Source organism: Alexandromys fortis, unplaced genomic scaffold (assembly GCF_014885135.2).
Source record: "Alexandromys fortis isolate MF-2015 unplaced genomic scaffold, M_Fortis_MF-2015_v1.1 scaffold_43, whole genome shotgun sequence".
In the NCBI taxonomy this organism is placed as follows: Eukaryota; Metazoa; Chordata; class Mammalia; order Rodentia; family Cricetidae; genus Alexandromys; species Alexandromys fortis.
The window spans coordinates 5,978,227-5,994,922 of record NW_026067928.1 but is presented as its reverse complement, the minus strand read 5'-3'; the positions used below and the strand labels follow the sequence as shown (position 1 = coordinate 5,994,922).

At 43.5% G+C, this 16,696-nt stretch overlaps 2 long non-coding RNA genes across 3 annotated transcripts in view; one reads left to right on the top strand and one right to left on the bottom strand.

The window, feature by feature from the left end:
• Window positions 1-16,696, bottom strand: part of LOC126503159 (uncharacterized) — a 1,076,305-nt gene that overhangs the window by 304,402 nt on the left and 755,207 nt on the right. The window lies entirely within an intron of this gene.
• The window catches only part of LOC126503164 (uncharacterized), a 158,804-nt gene continuing 148,419 nt past the window's right edge, over window positions 6,312-16,696 (top strand). Inside the window, exons 1-2 of the long non-coding RNA XR_007592194.1 lie at window positions 6,312-6,993; window positions 10,216-10,325. This is a non-coding gene — a long non-coding RNA (uncharacterized lncRNA). The remainder of the gene's footprint in view (window positions 6,994-10,215; window positions 10,326-16,696) is intronic.

The window sequence follows — 16,696 nt, the reverse complement described above, 5'->3', positions numbered from 1 at the left end:
TTGTCACAACCCTATAGAGGCTAACAGGCCCTGGGATAAGCAGTTGATAAACTGGAGACCCGGAGGAACTCCAGGATGCATCTGAAGACTAGAGAATATGAAGTCAATACTGAAGGTCTAGCTCAAACACCAGCAAGACCGAGACTCAAGAAGGGCAGCCGTGTTCTACAAATCTCTTCTTGCCAGCTCAAGGGCTATGTGGAGGAAGAATTTCCCATCTGCTCAAGGAATGCCTGTTACTGACTAGATAAGAGCTATTCATATTGGGGAGGATAATGCACCTTACCCAGTCCACTGAAGCAATAATCTGTTTAATTTTGTGGACGGTCAGAAGAGCTGGCTTGGGGCGGGTGTTTCCATTTCAGTTTCCTTTCTCTGGCACTGCCTTTCCTTCTTGTAAAGCTCTTGAGCAAAATCTGGTGATTCAACAATCAGGGTTGTTTCACTTTGTAGTGAGCTGACATTTTAGGAGAAGCCCAACCGCCCTTCATTCCCTGGGTTATCTGTTTGCTGCTCACTTGGTACATAGTCACCAAATGGCAAAAGTAGGGAGATGCTTGTTTGCTATTCCTAAGCTGCACCCCAGCGCGCTCTCTTTCTGCCATTGTTCTGGCTGCATTCTCCACAGCCCTTAGAGAAGACAAGAGGTCAGATTTTAACAAAGAAAGGAAACATGAAGATGAACGAATCACTGCAGATCTGATGCTTTCTAGAAGTCAACCACAATAGCACAAGCAAAGTTTAAGTGTTCTTCATTTCTGGTATAAACGTGTCGGGGGTGTGTGCACAAGTTCATGTGTGGGGTTGCACGTGCACAGGTGTGTCTGTGTGCATCTGGAGGAAAAGGTTCAGGGGAAATATGAAAATGCAACTATAGTGAATTACCATTTACGTTGTGAAAAGTCACGAGTCTGTGTTTACTCTGCACGTATGCATGCCACTTCTGCATTCTTTACCAACTTATTAAAACCTGGGTGGAATTTCACAGACCTGAAGAAAAGGATTGAGTTCCCAGGTAATGAAGTGAGGAATAGGAACCACTGAATAAATACACAGCTATACAATCATTTCATTTATTTATTTTTTGTTTTGGATTTTTTTTTAATTTTTTTTTAGTACAGGGTTTCTTCATGAAGCCCTGGCTGTCTGGGGTCTCACTTTGTAGACCAGGCTGTCCTCAAATTCACAGAGATCCACCTGCCTCTGCTTCCTGAGTGATGGGATTAAAGAAGTGCACCACCCACCCGCCCAGTAGGTCCTAAGTTACTCCAGGGTCTTGAAGAGGCACTATCTGAAAGACATGGGGCGGGGGGGGGGGCGGGGGAGAAANGAGGCACTATCTGAAAGACATGGGCGGGGGGGGGGGCGGGGGAGAAATGGACGCCAAGCAGTATTCTTTGTCAAGGCATCTGTTTATTGAAGCAAGTTTCATGTCTTAAATACTCCTCAGAAAGGAGCTCGGGCAGGGGGAACTGAGGAAAGAGGGAAGGGAAGGAGGGGCTCAGTAGCTAGGCAACTAAGTGGGGCAGTTTGGCAGCTAAGCAGGGCAGTTGCAAGGTCAGTGGCTAGAACACCTGCTGTTAGTGATGAGCAGCAAGCCAGGAAGGCACTCTGTGGTGCTTTCCAAGCTTGAGTCTCCACGGTCAGCACATAATGTTGTGGCTAACTTTAAGTTTTCTGTCTCAAGATTTTTCCTTCAAGGCCCTGTGAGATGTGAGAAAGGAGAAGCCTGAAATAGCCCCTGACACACCACCACCACCAGAGGAAATCACTCTTAAGTGCAATCAGCTCAGCATAATGTGTTGTGAAGAAAATCTCCCTGTTTGTGGGTGCTCAGACTGTTGCGAATCAATTAGAATTATTTTACCTTAAAGAAAGATACTGTGTGTGGTTTTCTCAGGAGCAGAAAATAGTGCGGTGTTGAGTCCTAGTTAAGTAGAGATTGTTGAGGGATTATCTGCAGGCTGTACTGCCTTACACTGGATTCTTGATAAAAGCAGGATAAAATGGATTTTCCCTATTTAAATAAATATGGCAGACTCTAAGTAGCCTGTTTAGAAATGTTTTATGCACATGTAGGAGGCAGAATAGAAGCAAGGCATGCCATTCTTTTGAGCTACATGTAAATGTAAAACTGTGGTATAGATTTCTTTACAGGGAGATCCGGGTTCATCCCTTTGACATTTCCACATCACACCAAAGACTTTGCTGAAAAGTCAAGTCTTTTTCTTCATCCCAGAGAACTTTTTTTTTTTTTTACTGTCTGTAGTTTTAGTTCCTCGTCTATTTCTCTTTCTGAGTGCATCAGATCGATGGTGTAACTAAGCCCCCATCCTCCACGTCTCCACAGCGGACTCTTGCCAGCTGCATCTCTCCTACATTTCTGTTCAGCATTCTGATAGGATTGGATCCAGATGGCTTAGTGGTCTAATCTTGGTTGTGTTCGTTCTGCTACCTAGTTCTGTAAATGACATCCTTGTTTCAGTGATGTGTTACTCGAATTTCCATCGCTCTATCAATGTACGTGAGCTCATTAACTTACAAGGCGAAACAGTTTGCTTTGGACTCTCTAGTCGGTGTTATGATTTGCTGATCCTAACTGTCGGAGCCAGGAAATAACATTGTGAGGGAGTGTGTCATGAAGCAAAGCCACCCTCACTTAGGTGGCTAAACAATGAGTCAGTGAACAAAGAGCTTGAGAGGTTGGTGTGTCACAATCCCTGCAGAAGCACACCCTCCCTGATCCAAACACTTCCTTCTAGGTCCTGCTTGTAAAAAACTCCACCACCTTTCATCAGGGTCACCCTGAGGACTAAACTTTTAGTACATGGACCTTTTAGGGACCCTTGGGATCTAAGTGAAGCAGATGATCATGATTTTATCTGTCTGTCTATCATCTATCTATCTATCTATCTATCTATCTATCTATCTATCTATCTATCATCTATGTATCTACCCATCCACCTACCTACTTATTCATTCACTCACTCATTCATTCATTCATTCATTTTATTAGAATTCTTTCTTGTTTGCTAATTAACAAGCTTTCTCATTTTTTCTTTATACTGCAACTTCTTAAAATCTTTGAGAAAATTTCTTCAGAAATAAGAGTTTTCTCCTAGGATCAGAACCAGTGCTTCATCTCAGTTCCTCTCTCCAATGCAGTGGGGACAGCTCATGTCACATGATTCTGTTGTTCTTCTATGTGCTGTATCCTGTGTTACACTCATCACTGGTGTTGAGATGGGACTCTTGTTGGAAAGATCTCTGGTTGTGGCGGATGCACCTCCTGTCTTCTCAGTTCCCCATGCTGCCACGACCGTCCCGAGCCTTGGAAGTCAATTTGAATAACAGTCGGGAAGACTCTCCCAAGAACACATTTATCTGAAAATGCATCTGTTATTATTATTATTATTAACTACGTATTCCAGAAGAGTGAAGCACAATGAAGGTTTTCAAGGTGAAATGAGGTATATTACCTATGGTATTTTGAGACAACCTTTAGCTGTAAAGATGGATAGCATTAGTCCAAGATGTAATGACCATTGTAAGTGAGACATCCTTGGAGAATACCATGTGTGTGAGGCTGTAGTGGCTTCTGTACAGGCTGTGGGTCTCGCTCTCTTACCGTGAATGTGGTCATCAGGTAGAGATGCATAAAATTCCCTATGATGTTAGATATCTATCACATTAGGGCTCTACAGAAGTGACTCCTTCGATTCTGGCAACTTGTACAGGCTTATGAGGACTCTCCTGGTCGAGCAACAAGAAAAGTTCCTTATTCCTTGGAGTCAGGTAAAGTAAGAAATGCTATCCAGTATGCAAACCCAGCCAGGCTGCCACGGTTAGTGCCACTTCCATGTCACACTCACACACTGCATACTTCACTTTCAGTGAGTGTTTGTCACACTCACACATGACATTGCAAACTTCACTTTCAGTGGGTGTTTGTCACACTCACACACCACATTGCATACCTCACTTTCAGTGAGTGTTTGTCACACACCACATCACATGCGTCACTTTCAGTGAGTGTTTAAAAAGCCTTCAACCTGCAAGACTCCTTGACCAGTCTCTGCTTTACTCCCTGTCTTCTCATTGAATTTATCTTAATAACTTTTTAGTTACAATAAATGCTCACAAATTACTTTTATCTTATTGACCTTTTTAGCCTCTTTTAGATAAATATGATGAGAACATACATCACAACTCAGTCAAGTATTCTTCAGTTTTACATTTTATACTTTTAATGCATCAGCTTCATCTAGTCAATGAGTGAGATTCGTGCCTGTCAAAGCCTCTCAAACTCATCACACAGTCAAACACAGTCTGTGAGTGGCAAAGGAATGATAGTGATGTTGGACACGACTTCCCTCTGAGTCCAACAGCTGCCATCTTCAAAAGTTTATGTGTATCAACTTGCAAAAGATCATGACAGCTGGGCTTGTTGACTGTTGACATTCCCTCATAGAAGAAGGGCAAGGTGATGGTTGGTGGATCCTCCCCGACCCTCTAGCATCCCTCCTGGTTTTATCCAGCTATACCCTAATTGCAAGTAAATTCAGTGTTTTGGGGAAGGGGTTAGCGTATATGGGCTGGGGAACATTAAGGGGAGGGATCTCTATGTAGCTATAGGGAAGCTTCCATCCATGGCGGGTAAAGACTTTTGCAGTACAGTTGCTTTGGTGATCAGTCTTGCTACTGTCGATAGCCTCGCACCCATGCTCTGTATTTAAGCCCAGGAAACTCATTGGGTCCCCAGTAGGAGCCGATAGAATTGAACTCTGGTTTGCCATTGGAATCTTACAAAGACATGGTGGAATATTCCCCAACCCCTTGACAGGGAGAGAATTCTCACAACCCTGTTCCAATGACAGAAGTTCTGTCAGTTGGGATGTTGGTCATTACTCACAGTGCATACATAGGCTGTGTGCTTGTTTAATGCTATTTTAATATTTCCCCATAACTTCAGAAAACCAGAAATAGCAGTGCAACCTCACAGGATGGTTGAGAGATGTGGTGCTTTTCACGTGATTACTTCCATCTGGCTTTGCAGAGTTCTCACTTAGCCCTGCTCTCCTTCCCCTTTCTGCATTCCTTGCTCTGCACAAAGAATCTCCCCTTTGTCTTTACAAGACTTTGAAAGTGCTTTTATTTTTCGGCAGGATTATGTGTATTGTACATGACACATTTCAGTCATTCCACCCCTCTTTGCCTTCTCTCATAACTTCCCTGTTCCTGCTCAAGCTTCCTTCAGCCTGACAATTCCCAGCCTTCCGCTCACGTCTTCTTTTGTGTTTGAGCCACTGAGTTTAGCCGTAGTTTTCTACGTGAGCACAGATGGGAAGTCGTCAGTGGTCAACCTATCAGTGGCCACATCACGGAAGAAAGTCACGTCTCCTGCCTCCACCATTTACTGTCAGCTGTCTTCCAGGAAGGAGCAGGTGTCACAAGCGCTTCTCTCTCCCATGATGCAATAGCGACAGATTCAAACTTGTGCAAGCCTTGTGCGGGTAACCACAGCTCTAGTGAGCTCATGAGTGAGTGAAGCGGCTGCTTCGTGTCCAGGAGATGTCTTCTGCAGAGCATCTCCCATCCCCTTTCTTAAGTGGGTGCTATGGATGATTCCCATAGGACTGACTCTTTCCCTGTCTCTTGTTCTCTGCACTGATGCTCATTACAGAAAAAAGGAAGGATGTTATTCTTTTTCTCCAGCTGAACATAATTAATAATTTAAACTGGTTTGCATTTTTTAAGATTCTCTGACAGTGGTTTTATTTCTTGAATTAGTACAATATTATTTTGTTCTTCTCAACTAAAACTATTGGCCTTGATCTGGGCTTGTGAAAATAGGGATGACTGAAATCAACGGAGAACATTTTGTATGTGAGAAAACACTGTGCAAAGCATGCTGGGTATGAACGAGTGAGACGCTGGCAGAATCTCATTATATTGAGAACCTCCTAACACAGGCACACTCCCTACAAGCAGAGAATGAGAGTATGCGCTTGGAAAGGGATGTGCATCATAGACCATCTGCCAAGAGAGCAAAGACTGTTGGCAACCTCATGCTTTTGTACAAGCGAGGACAACATGCCTCTGCATGCCCATTGCCAAGATAACTAGTCCTTAAGCGAAAGGACTTCACATGCCTTTTGTCACAATGTCCATCTTAACCTCACCAGCTAATTGAGGTAACCAACAGTTATAGGTAACTGGCTTTGCTCAGAGAGAGAGAGAGAGAAAAAAAAGTTTCTCAGATTCTTATGACAGGAGGCAGTTTTGCAATTTGGAGTCATCCATACAAGTTAGGCTCCTGCCTTTCCACAGAAAGAGAGGGAGGGAGGGAAGAAGAGAGAGAGAGAAGTTCTAGTTTCTAAAATAAATGAATTAAGGAAAGGGGGTGGAGAAGAGGAGAGGAACCGTCTGTTACTTTCAATAGGGATAAATAAGCCTCCTCGTTAGCTTCTGAGACAGTGAGTGGCAGATGAGAAATGAGTGGGTCATGGGTCAAGAAGCCAATCTGTGCTCCCTGGGTGGGGTGGACCTTGAGGGGAAGTCTCAGGAAGTTCCACAGGAAGGCTGACTGTGGGTTGCGTGGGTTGATTCCTATGAACCTGGTAAGTCTGGCTCAGGGGACTGTGAGAGCCAGCTTCTCTTCTTTGGTATCTATTGCCATAGAAACAGGTACTATTGGGCCTCAGCACTCTGAGTAGGAGCTAGGGTTCCCTTTTGGCAAAAGGTTTGGGGAGTAAGGGAAGGGAAACCTGAAGGCAAAGCTGATCTCCCCTCTTCTACCCTTCTCTCCTTTCTTCCTTCTTATCTTCTTTCCTCTCTTTCCTAACCAAGGAGTGGCTAATGTCCGCACGTACTGTTTCGCAGGCGTTTCCTAAACAATATCAAAGGATCATAAGTTCATGTTTGCACGCATTTATCTTCCACTTCTGAAAACTTCCTGGTTAAGCAGATCTGGCAGTGAAGTGTTATGGCACAGTGAGTTGATTTTTAAATTAATCATGTTTCAGTTGACGTCCACGGGGTATTTATATATATCATTGGGCTTTGCTTGTAGAGATTTTTAAAAAGAAACTCTTGTTTTTTTTTTTTTAATGATTAAAGTAAGTCTCTCTCTGTCTCTGTCTCTCTCTGTGCATGTATGTGTATGTATTCTTGCACACAAGCATGTAAGTGATGGGGTGGTCAGGGTGGCAAGGTTGAGAATAACCCTTCCTGGTCCATGGAACATACTGTACTATAGACCTGGGATGATTAATTTGTATGTCTGTCTGGCTAGATCATGCTAGCCAATTGTTTGGTTCAATGGTATTCTAGATGTAGCTCGCAGATGGCCTGAAGATGTGATAATATGTTATAAAGTAAGTTTTTAGTGCAGCACACTGGTTGCTCTACTTCAAGTGGCCTTGTGCAAGCAGCCAAAAGGCTCATGAAAAGAGATGAAGTTCTCTGGAGAGCAGGACGCTGTCCTTCCTGACTTCCGGTGGAACACAATGTGACAGATGAAGTCTTTCCCCAGCCTTTCCCTGTTGAGCTGCACTGAAGATTTTGGACTTTCCATGATGGTGTGAGATAGTTCCTTGAAATAAATAAGATGAATTTGCTTTGGTCCATACACTCACACCTACAGGGCTTCTGGTTTTCTGAAGAACCCCAACTAGAGCAAAATTCTATAGGGTAAGGGGCTTCCATGTTCTTTGCCTTTGGAGCTCTGGTACCTGTTACCAGACACATTCTAGTGGCCGATTGGACCAGCATTACAAATGAATAAATGTGGACTTGGATAAGTATGGGAGCTGCAACTTTCTATCTTATTTTCACTTTAAACAGTTGAGAAATCACATTTCAGCTATGGGCGTAGCACTTCTGCTTGCACTATTTTTTAAAAAAAATTTTAAGGATATTTTAAAATTAAAATGTAATTACACAGTTTTGCTCTGCGACTTTTCCTTCCTCCAACTCCTCCCACGACACACCCACTTCCCCTCAAATTCTTTTCAATATCTTATTGTTAAATATATATTCATAAATATGTAAGTACAAGTACAGTCTGCTGACCACTTGGTATTAGAAAATCAATTAGGGGCTCTTCTTTGGGAAGAGACTGCGGCTCTCAGTCTCTCTGTAGTTCTTACTTTCATGCTGGTTATTTATGTGGGGATGGAGCCCCATGAAGTTTATCCCTTCCACATGCCTGGGAAGTTGGGGTATTTGCCATCAGGAATGAAAAGGGGGTTCAGACAAGGCAAGGAGCTGTTCCAACAAGGATGTCCTGGGAAAATGTCTTCCTCAGACACCGGAATGGTTGTACTGGGTCCAGCTCTGAGCAATGAGCTCCAGAGGTGTCCTTCCACTGGGGTAAGGACTCTTTCCCCAACAAACATGCATGTTTCAAGAAGATGTCAATGCATTTTTATACTTTTGATGTTTCTTTACAATGAAAGCTAGATACTTCTATTGGGTTACCACCCGCCCCATGGCAGTGCCACTAGGAATCCAGATGAGTAATTGGATGTTGATTCCTAGAGATGTAACCAGAATGAAACAGTTAGAGGGTTTAGTAGGCAACATTCTCTAGATAAATAGACTCAGACCTACAGATATCAACCAGAAGATGTCTGTTTCATTTTGTTATAAGAAAATATCTGAGGCTGGGTGTTTTATAAAGATCATATTTAAATAATCAAAGTTAATAGTTAAAGAGAATCAAGAGCTGGTCCCGAGGCATCAGTTTAGATCTGTTGAAGACCCCATGGTAGGTACACAAACAGGAGTCAGTATGGTAACAAGGCTCCAAATGGCTTACTAGAAAGTCAGAGAACAATTACTGGAACTGTGTTAGTCTTTTATAGGGGCATGCTCCTAATGTTCTTTTCACCTCCCATGGTCCCATCTCCAAAAGGTCACATGTCTTCTTAACCTTGCTGTGCTAGAGACCAAGATTCCAACACGTGAACCTCCAGAGAGCTTATGCCATGCCAATAGATTTAGTGTGGGGATGCTCTCTTGATTATGGAGGCTGAGTGGTCTGATGAGCTGCTCTTTGGAAACTAGAAAACCGGGAAAACGGGCAGTGTCAGTGTGGATTACCTTAGATCACTGCTTTGTCTTCGTTCCCCTTTGAAATTCCCGTAGTAATCATCTCCAGGTTGTTGCAACATTTGGGCACATGACAGCACACATGTGTGAGACTACTGGTTCAGTGAACTTTGGATAAAAGGTTAAATTTGAGTCAGGCAGCAGCCCACTTGTGGTTCACCGCCAGACATGATAGGATGTCTTTTTATATCCACTACGCACTTTCTAGAAGTCTTTTTTTCCCCCTATGACTTTTGGAGTGGTCAATGGAAACAACCTGTAGGTGCCATTCCTGTGTTGAATCAGTCCTGTAATCAGGATTAAGCCTAGAAATATATGGCTGATCAGATCTAGATCAGATGTGGAACCTTAAGGTAAATAGTCAATAAAAAATTGGAGATTATGTAGTAATAACACGATCAAAAAAATTATTTTATTTTGATTATCTTGAACTTAACCCGACCTGGAATCATCAGGAAGAGGGTCTCAATGAGGGACTACCTACATTGGGTTGGTCCAAGGGCATGTCTGTGCAGGATTGTCTTAATTAAGTTAATTAAAGTGGAAAAACAGCCTACTGTGGGTGACAGTGTTCCTTCAGCAGTGGGATTCTGCACTATGTAAGAGTGGAGACAGAGATGGACATGAGTAACGGAGGAACAAGTGTATATGCATGTGTTCACTTCTCTGTGCATACATGTGCCCTTGACTGTGCATGTGTTCACTTCTCTGTGCATACATGTGCTCTTGACTGTGCATGTGCTCACTTCCCTGTAAATACATGTGCTCTTGACTGTGGAGGTGATATGGATGGCTGCTTGAGGTCCTTGTCTTGGCTTCCTATGATGATGATTCCTCGCTAGCAACTTGAGCAATCTGGAATTAACTAAAACCCAAGTGGCTGCATTCACTTGTGAGGGATTTTTGAAGTGGGAAGGCCCACTTCTAATCTGGATCTTTGAGGTGGGAAGATCCACCTTTAATCTGGGACACACCTTCTGTTGACAGCCTATATAAAGTTCATGGAAGAAGGCATCTTTCTGTCTTTGCTTGGTTAATCTGGCTCTTGTTGGCAAGTCTGTTCCTACCCTGGCATTATAGGCTACTTCCTTGGTTTTGCAGTGTCTACTGAAGACCAGCTGAGACATCTAGCCTTGTGGAAATAACAACTACTGGATTCTTGGACATTCCATTGGTAGACAACCATTGTTGGACTAGCTGGACCACAGCCTGTAAGTCATTCTAATAAATCTCCATGAATATGATATTATATGTAGAAATATATATATATATTCTGTTCCTCTAGAGAACCCTAGCTAATACACTTCCCTATGATTGAATTTAAATTGGAATTATAAGATCAAATAACCTCTTTAATCCCTAAATTGTTTTTGTCAGGATATTTTATCACAACAGAAATTATGTTAGATATTCCTAAGCATGACTGACCAGGACTAATTCAGAGCTGACAAGAGCTATGGAGTCAATGTACCTCCCCCAAATTCATGTGCTGAAGTCCTAGTCCCCAATGGAGCTATGCTGGAGGATGGATAGGGATTTTAAAGAAGTACTTAAGGTTGAATGAGGTAATGAGAGTAGGATCTTAACACAAAATATCAGTGCCCTAATAACGTGTGATGTAGCTGTTTCCTCTGGGCATCATAGAACAGAGATCAGTATAGTGACCTGTGGTCCTGTTGCAAGGAGGACCCACTTGTTTGTCCCAGCTGCCCAGCTAGCTTAGCCCTGAAATAACCAAACAGAAACTGTATTAACTAAATCTCTGCTTGATCCATTAGCTCTAAACTTCTTATCGGCTAACTCTTAAATTAATTTAACCCATTTCTATTAATTTGTGTATTGCCACATGGCAATGGCTTACTGGGTAAAGTTTGGCATGTCTGTCCCTGGCGCCTCTATGGCTTTTCTCTCTGACTCTGCCTCCTTTTTCCCAGCATGCCATTTAGTTTTCCCTGCCCACCTAAGTTCTGCCCTATCAACAGGCCCAAACCAGGTTTTTTTTTTTTTTAAATAATGTCAATGAAAGCCACACAAAGACAGAAGGCCCTCCTACACCAGTGACCAAGAGAATAGCCTTACCTTGAAGTCATGGAAACTAAGTAAACAAAACAGGAGAATGATCCGCTGGTGATGGGACCATGAATTCCTTCCTAGGGGTAGAGGGAGGAGGGTCATCAGACCCGCCCCTGAGATTCTAGCTGCCACTTCCTCCAGTCTTCTGCTACTTGTGGTCCTGGGCTGCCAGAAGATGTAACAGACGGAGGATTAACTGGGGATGGGACTTCCATGATGTAGCTCTCATGAGCTGTCTCCCTTGTTGGGGTGGGATTTTTTGGTAACATCTGCTTTTGAGTCACTGTGCTCCTGCAGCTAACCACAAGGAAACTCATGACACCCACAAGCTGGACCTGAGTAGAATTGTATCTTTAGTCTGTCAGTACTCCATGTGTGATGGACACGTGTCTCTTCAAATCTCCATCTCCCCAAAGTAGCACAACAGAAGAGGAGGTACCACATACTAGGCATTATTTTAGGAGCTTTACACACATCAATGTGTTGGGTGATTTTTTTTTCAGGGACATATAAATTAACATCTGCCTCAGACTTGGATAGCACCAACAGCCAAAGCATGATTCATACACGTTCATCTTGATGAGTCAAGTTGGTTTATTAGGAACTACTTACAGAGTTGCTGCTGACTAGGAAGACTTAACATTTCCTCCAAAGCTGCCAATCTCCCCCACCATCCTGCCTGTCATGCTCTTATTTTACATAGCTCTAAATCCACAGCAGAATTAACGAAAACCTGGATTTAGAGGCTGCCTAATATTACAAAAAGTCCATGCGACTACAAGCTCAGATTTGAGACACAGAAACTCGGACTCTGGGAAAGTTACATGCTCATGGGTGTTCCATACTTACCTTTAACCAGGGATTCTGCTAATCTCAGAACACATTGGCTACAGGAAAGATGGTGCATGTGACTGCCATCTGTCATGTAGACCAGCTCACTACAAGATGGGGTTAGGATTTAGAGGTCTGGTATTACTACATAATGTAGTGTTTAATTCCCCCAAAATATCATTATCCCCACTTCACAGATGAAGAAACCAACCAGGCAATGAGAGACTAGTAACTTCCCCACAGTTACCTCCTGTCTAGAGACAAGCAAACCTTCTCTCCAGGGACTACCCCTTAGTAATATTGAGCATTAAAATTAGTATGAAGAAGTTGATAACATAATTTTCCTGAGTAATCTGCTTTGACTAATAATCTCATTTTGGAGTATGCCAATTTTTTTCCCAAAAAACTTTCTTATAATTTTGGTGTCCCCTCCTGCTATGACTAAGAACCTAAACGTCCCCCAAAAGTCATGTGTTGAAGGCCTGGTCCCCAGGTGCTGCCACAGGAGGTGGTGGGACCTTGAAGAGGTGAGCTGCTCTACAAGAAAGTAGGTCGCTGTGGGTGTCCCTCTGAGCGGAGACTTTGGGACCCTGCTCCCCCCTCTGTCTTTGATTCCTGGCAGCTATGAGACGAGCAGTTATGCTCTGCCACGTTGTCTCTGCCATCATGCTTCGCCTTCTCACAAATCCCAGAATAGTGGTGCCTGCCGGCTATGGGTTGAAGGCTCTGAAACCATGAGCCTCGATAGCATATTCTATGAAGATGGTTGGTGTTGCAGGGGCATTTTGGCGATGGAAAGCTAACTGACTTTTCCGTGAAGAAGATGCCTTGTGTGCATATGACCTACCTCCTCTGCAGGGCAACCAAGTGCTTCTGTGTAATGCAGACCAGTCTTTCCTAAAGCTGACTGGTTTCGGTGTCATTGTGCATTTGGACAGGGGAACTGATGCCCATTTTAGCCAGCATGGACAGCAGAGTCTACATCCAGAGTTCTCTCCTCAATGTGGGCAGATCTGTGTGTTTCTTTCTTGTGTGCTTCAGAATTGCTTAAATATGTGCTAACACTCATTGCCCTAGAGATTTCGTTCAGAAAGCTTTCATTCATTGGGCACACACCTAAGACTTTCTTCTGGAAAAGTTAAGGGTAACATCCATCTCCCTGGTAGAGAATGGTTGTGGTGTTGGTTTTCAGGTTTTCATGAGTAAGGTTAGAGTTCTTGAATAGATCCATGGACTCTGCGGTATTCACCTCGGCCTCCTGTGATCTTTCTCCAAGACAGTCAGGGAGTAGAGGGAACCTACCCATGAAAATACGACTCTCATGTTGCCTGATATGTTGTAATGCATTGTGTAAACAACGACAACAATTAACAATGAAGAAAAGCATCTTGGGAGGGGTCTGACAGTTTTCATTCCTTCAGTTACTCAGTGGTACCCATGTGGCAAGCCCAGGGCAGCACTCTGAGGACATGGTCTTAGGCTGTGTTCCTGAAGCCTGTGCCATAGACAATCCAAAGGGCTCCCAATATACACCTGCTCCTAGTAATCTAATACTAGGTGAAGGGACCCCACATAGTGGGGTACTCCCTCCTAGATCTTGGCACAAACCACTCCCAAAGGTCTATTTTCACAGAGAGATCCTTTATTAAGCAGGAAAAAAAGTGAAGTGGCTGGTTTCTGGCTCAGAAATTTCTCTGAGGCAGAAACAGCAGAAAATGACCTTGCAGGTATGATTTTTAAGAAGAGAAAGGGGAGTCTGAGTTAGAACGGGCTAGGATTCGGTGGTGTGTTTTGATTGGGCATGCTAATTAGGGTAGCCAAAATAGGGGCCTTTGACTACCAGACTTCCATATTTTGATAGTCAGACCTTGGTGTTTAGCCTAGGGATGAGCCTGGCGTAAAAAGGTGTCTAAATAAAGGAACAGACCTTTGTGGCTAACTTTAGGGGTGTTACCTATGGTTTACAGGGAGAGGGAAGGGGGAAGGGCAAGGCCTGCCTCTGCCATTTTTGCAGTGCTCTGGCCTGCTAGAGCCCTTCACCAGGAGAGGAAGAAAGACAATCTGCAATGTCTCTTACTCTTTTCCTGTTGGACTGGCACAGTGTGGGAGTCAGAGTTGGAATATTGTAAAAACCAGTCACCAGTTAAGAGCCCTTCCTGCTCCCCTGGAGTAATGTTGAGATCTCCATTTAGAGCAGAGCCTCCCACGTCCCTCATTCTCAACAGTTCCAGCAGTTATGCCTCACTATTTCTCATTGCCATCAATGCGAAGCATCTTGGACTGTCGACACATTTTGAAGCAGTCAAAAAAGACGAGAAAAGACAAGAGAAAGTAACAGCAATAACAGCAAAGCCACTACTTCAAATGAGAAGTGTGGGAAACGGAAATACAGAATCGATTTTTAACACATGAACTCTAAGTGCTAGGGAAGCTTAACTTGCAGTTCAACTGGCCAGTGCATGCAGGAACTGAGCTGTGCTCTGTCTCATCCGTGGAGGTCTTGCCCAAGCTCGGTGGCTCAATAGTGGTATCTTTCACACAAGGAAACTAAGCCTCCCTTGGCTAGAATGGGCTTTTCGTTCTTGCCTTTGCTGAGGAGCACTGATGGGGTTTGTGGGGGTTGCTATGTCAGATGAGAGTCCGTGTGGAGCCAACACTTTGTAGACCAGCCGGAAACTAGAAGGAAAACAGAGATGGGAACAGCCTTAAATGACCCCCACCATGGATAATCTCAGGGGCTTCAGACCCTTTGTTCTTCTAAACTGCCAAATGAATGCTATGCCAGCGTTGGCAATAGCAGACAACAGTTCTGTCAAGGTCCACAGACCCATTTGGGAACAGAGAGCACCGCGATGGGAAAGCATCTGTCCCAGCAAAGGTTGGGAGTGTTCTGGGGGTGGAGCCTGGGGTCCAGGGGACTTTTTTAATAAGAAGGAGAGATTCAAGTAGGTTGTGTGGACACAGAATCCATAGGTCTGGTCTTGGAAAGTGGAGAGAGGTCTCCACTCCGGCTTATCTGCAGCAAGCCTTCTGCAGTGACCGTCTCTGAACAGTTACAGTCTTACAGAGTGTCAAACTTCACTACACAAGTGTGTGCATACCTACACGTACACACATCCACACATATATAAATACATACACTCATATGTAATAATACACTCATATAACCATACATACATATACACAAGCATGTACATATAGCCATATATAATACACACAACCACACATCGTTCCCATGGTATACACTTCAGGCATTAAGCCTTTCAGCATGTTTTCAAAGAATTTGATATTGAAACACCTGGAGTTTGAGTCCTGGTTAGAACTGTACAGTTAGGTATATAGATAGCTACTGGTACAGTTCAGTGTGGTTTTTAGATCGCTTTGAAACTTGTAAAAACTATACATGATTTCTATGGGTAATGCTATTCACACAGAATTGGGAATGTAATTCATGAGGATTTCAGTGAACGCTTCTGTGACATCGGTTTTGATATCACTGCCCAGAGACTTCCCAATGACTTAAGCAATTTCCATCTTATACTTAGCTTCAAAGATGGCTACGAACAGAGATCAAGGAGAGGAGGTGACTTTAAGACTGTATAACCAGATATGTCTTTCTCTTCTAGATCCATGCATGAGTTTTTAGTAATCATTCTAGTCCAGTTTACAGAAGAAACCAAGGTAAAACAGCTGGCTATGTTGGGTGTGGTGGCACACACCTGTTTTCTCAGCACTTGGGGGCTAGAGGCAGGAGGGTCAGATACTCAAAGGCAGCTTCAGGCACATAGTGAGTTTGAGGGTAGCCTGAGTTAGATGAGACCTAGCACACTAAGAATGTAAACAAACAACAACAACAAAAAAAAAAACCCAAACCACAGTGTTGTGATGATCAGTCACAGATCAAATGGTGAAAAATCAGGGGTCTCAGAAATCAGCAGACTTCAGCTAAATGTACTCAGAAATAAGTACATTTGTAAAATAATGTACCTAGTAATAAGAAGATAAATGTTAAACACACATCAGGTTTAAAGTTGCTTTTGTTTTTTTTTTTTTTTAAATCAGGAATCAGTCTAGAAACACACTTAGTATGTCAGTTGGCCACAGACAGAAGTTATTACTGTAACTTCCTTTGCATGAATGCCACAATTTCCAAATCCCTCACATGGCTGACTGCGCTTCTGGGCAAGTTAGTCTGTGAATAACCCACTATGTCCAAATCAGGGCAGAGCTCGGACCATTGACGCTCAGAAAAGTGCACTCCAGTGACCCCTCATTTGGTTTTGGTTCTTTGGAACTGGCTCTCAGGCAACCCAGACTAGCACACTCTCTACATAGCCAAAGATGACCCTGAACTTCTCCGGCTTCTGCCTCTTGAGGGCTGGGATTGCAGGCATACAACATCACACCCCGTGACAGCCGGACGAGCTCTCTCCTAACAGAGCTTTATTCCCAGATCGCTCTTTGGATGGCACCCTAGGGTAGACATAGGGCCAGGGGATGAAATGATAAGAGGGTGGTTTCTTGTTCAAATGTAAGAACCAAAAGCCTAGGGTGATGGAGAAGTGAGATGAAGGTAACCCGGCTTTCACCCAAATGTTAGAGTGGAGATGAGGACCGTGGGTGTTGGGCACAGCCTTAGATTAATAAGGACGTTGAACTGGGTGACTTCTATGGTCTC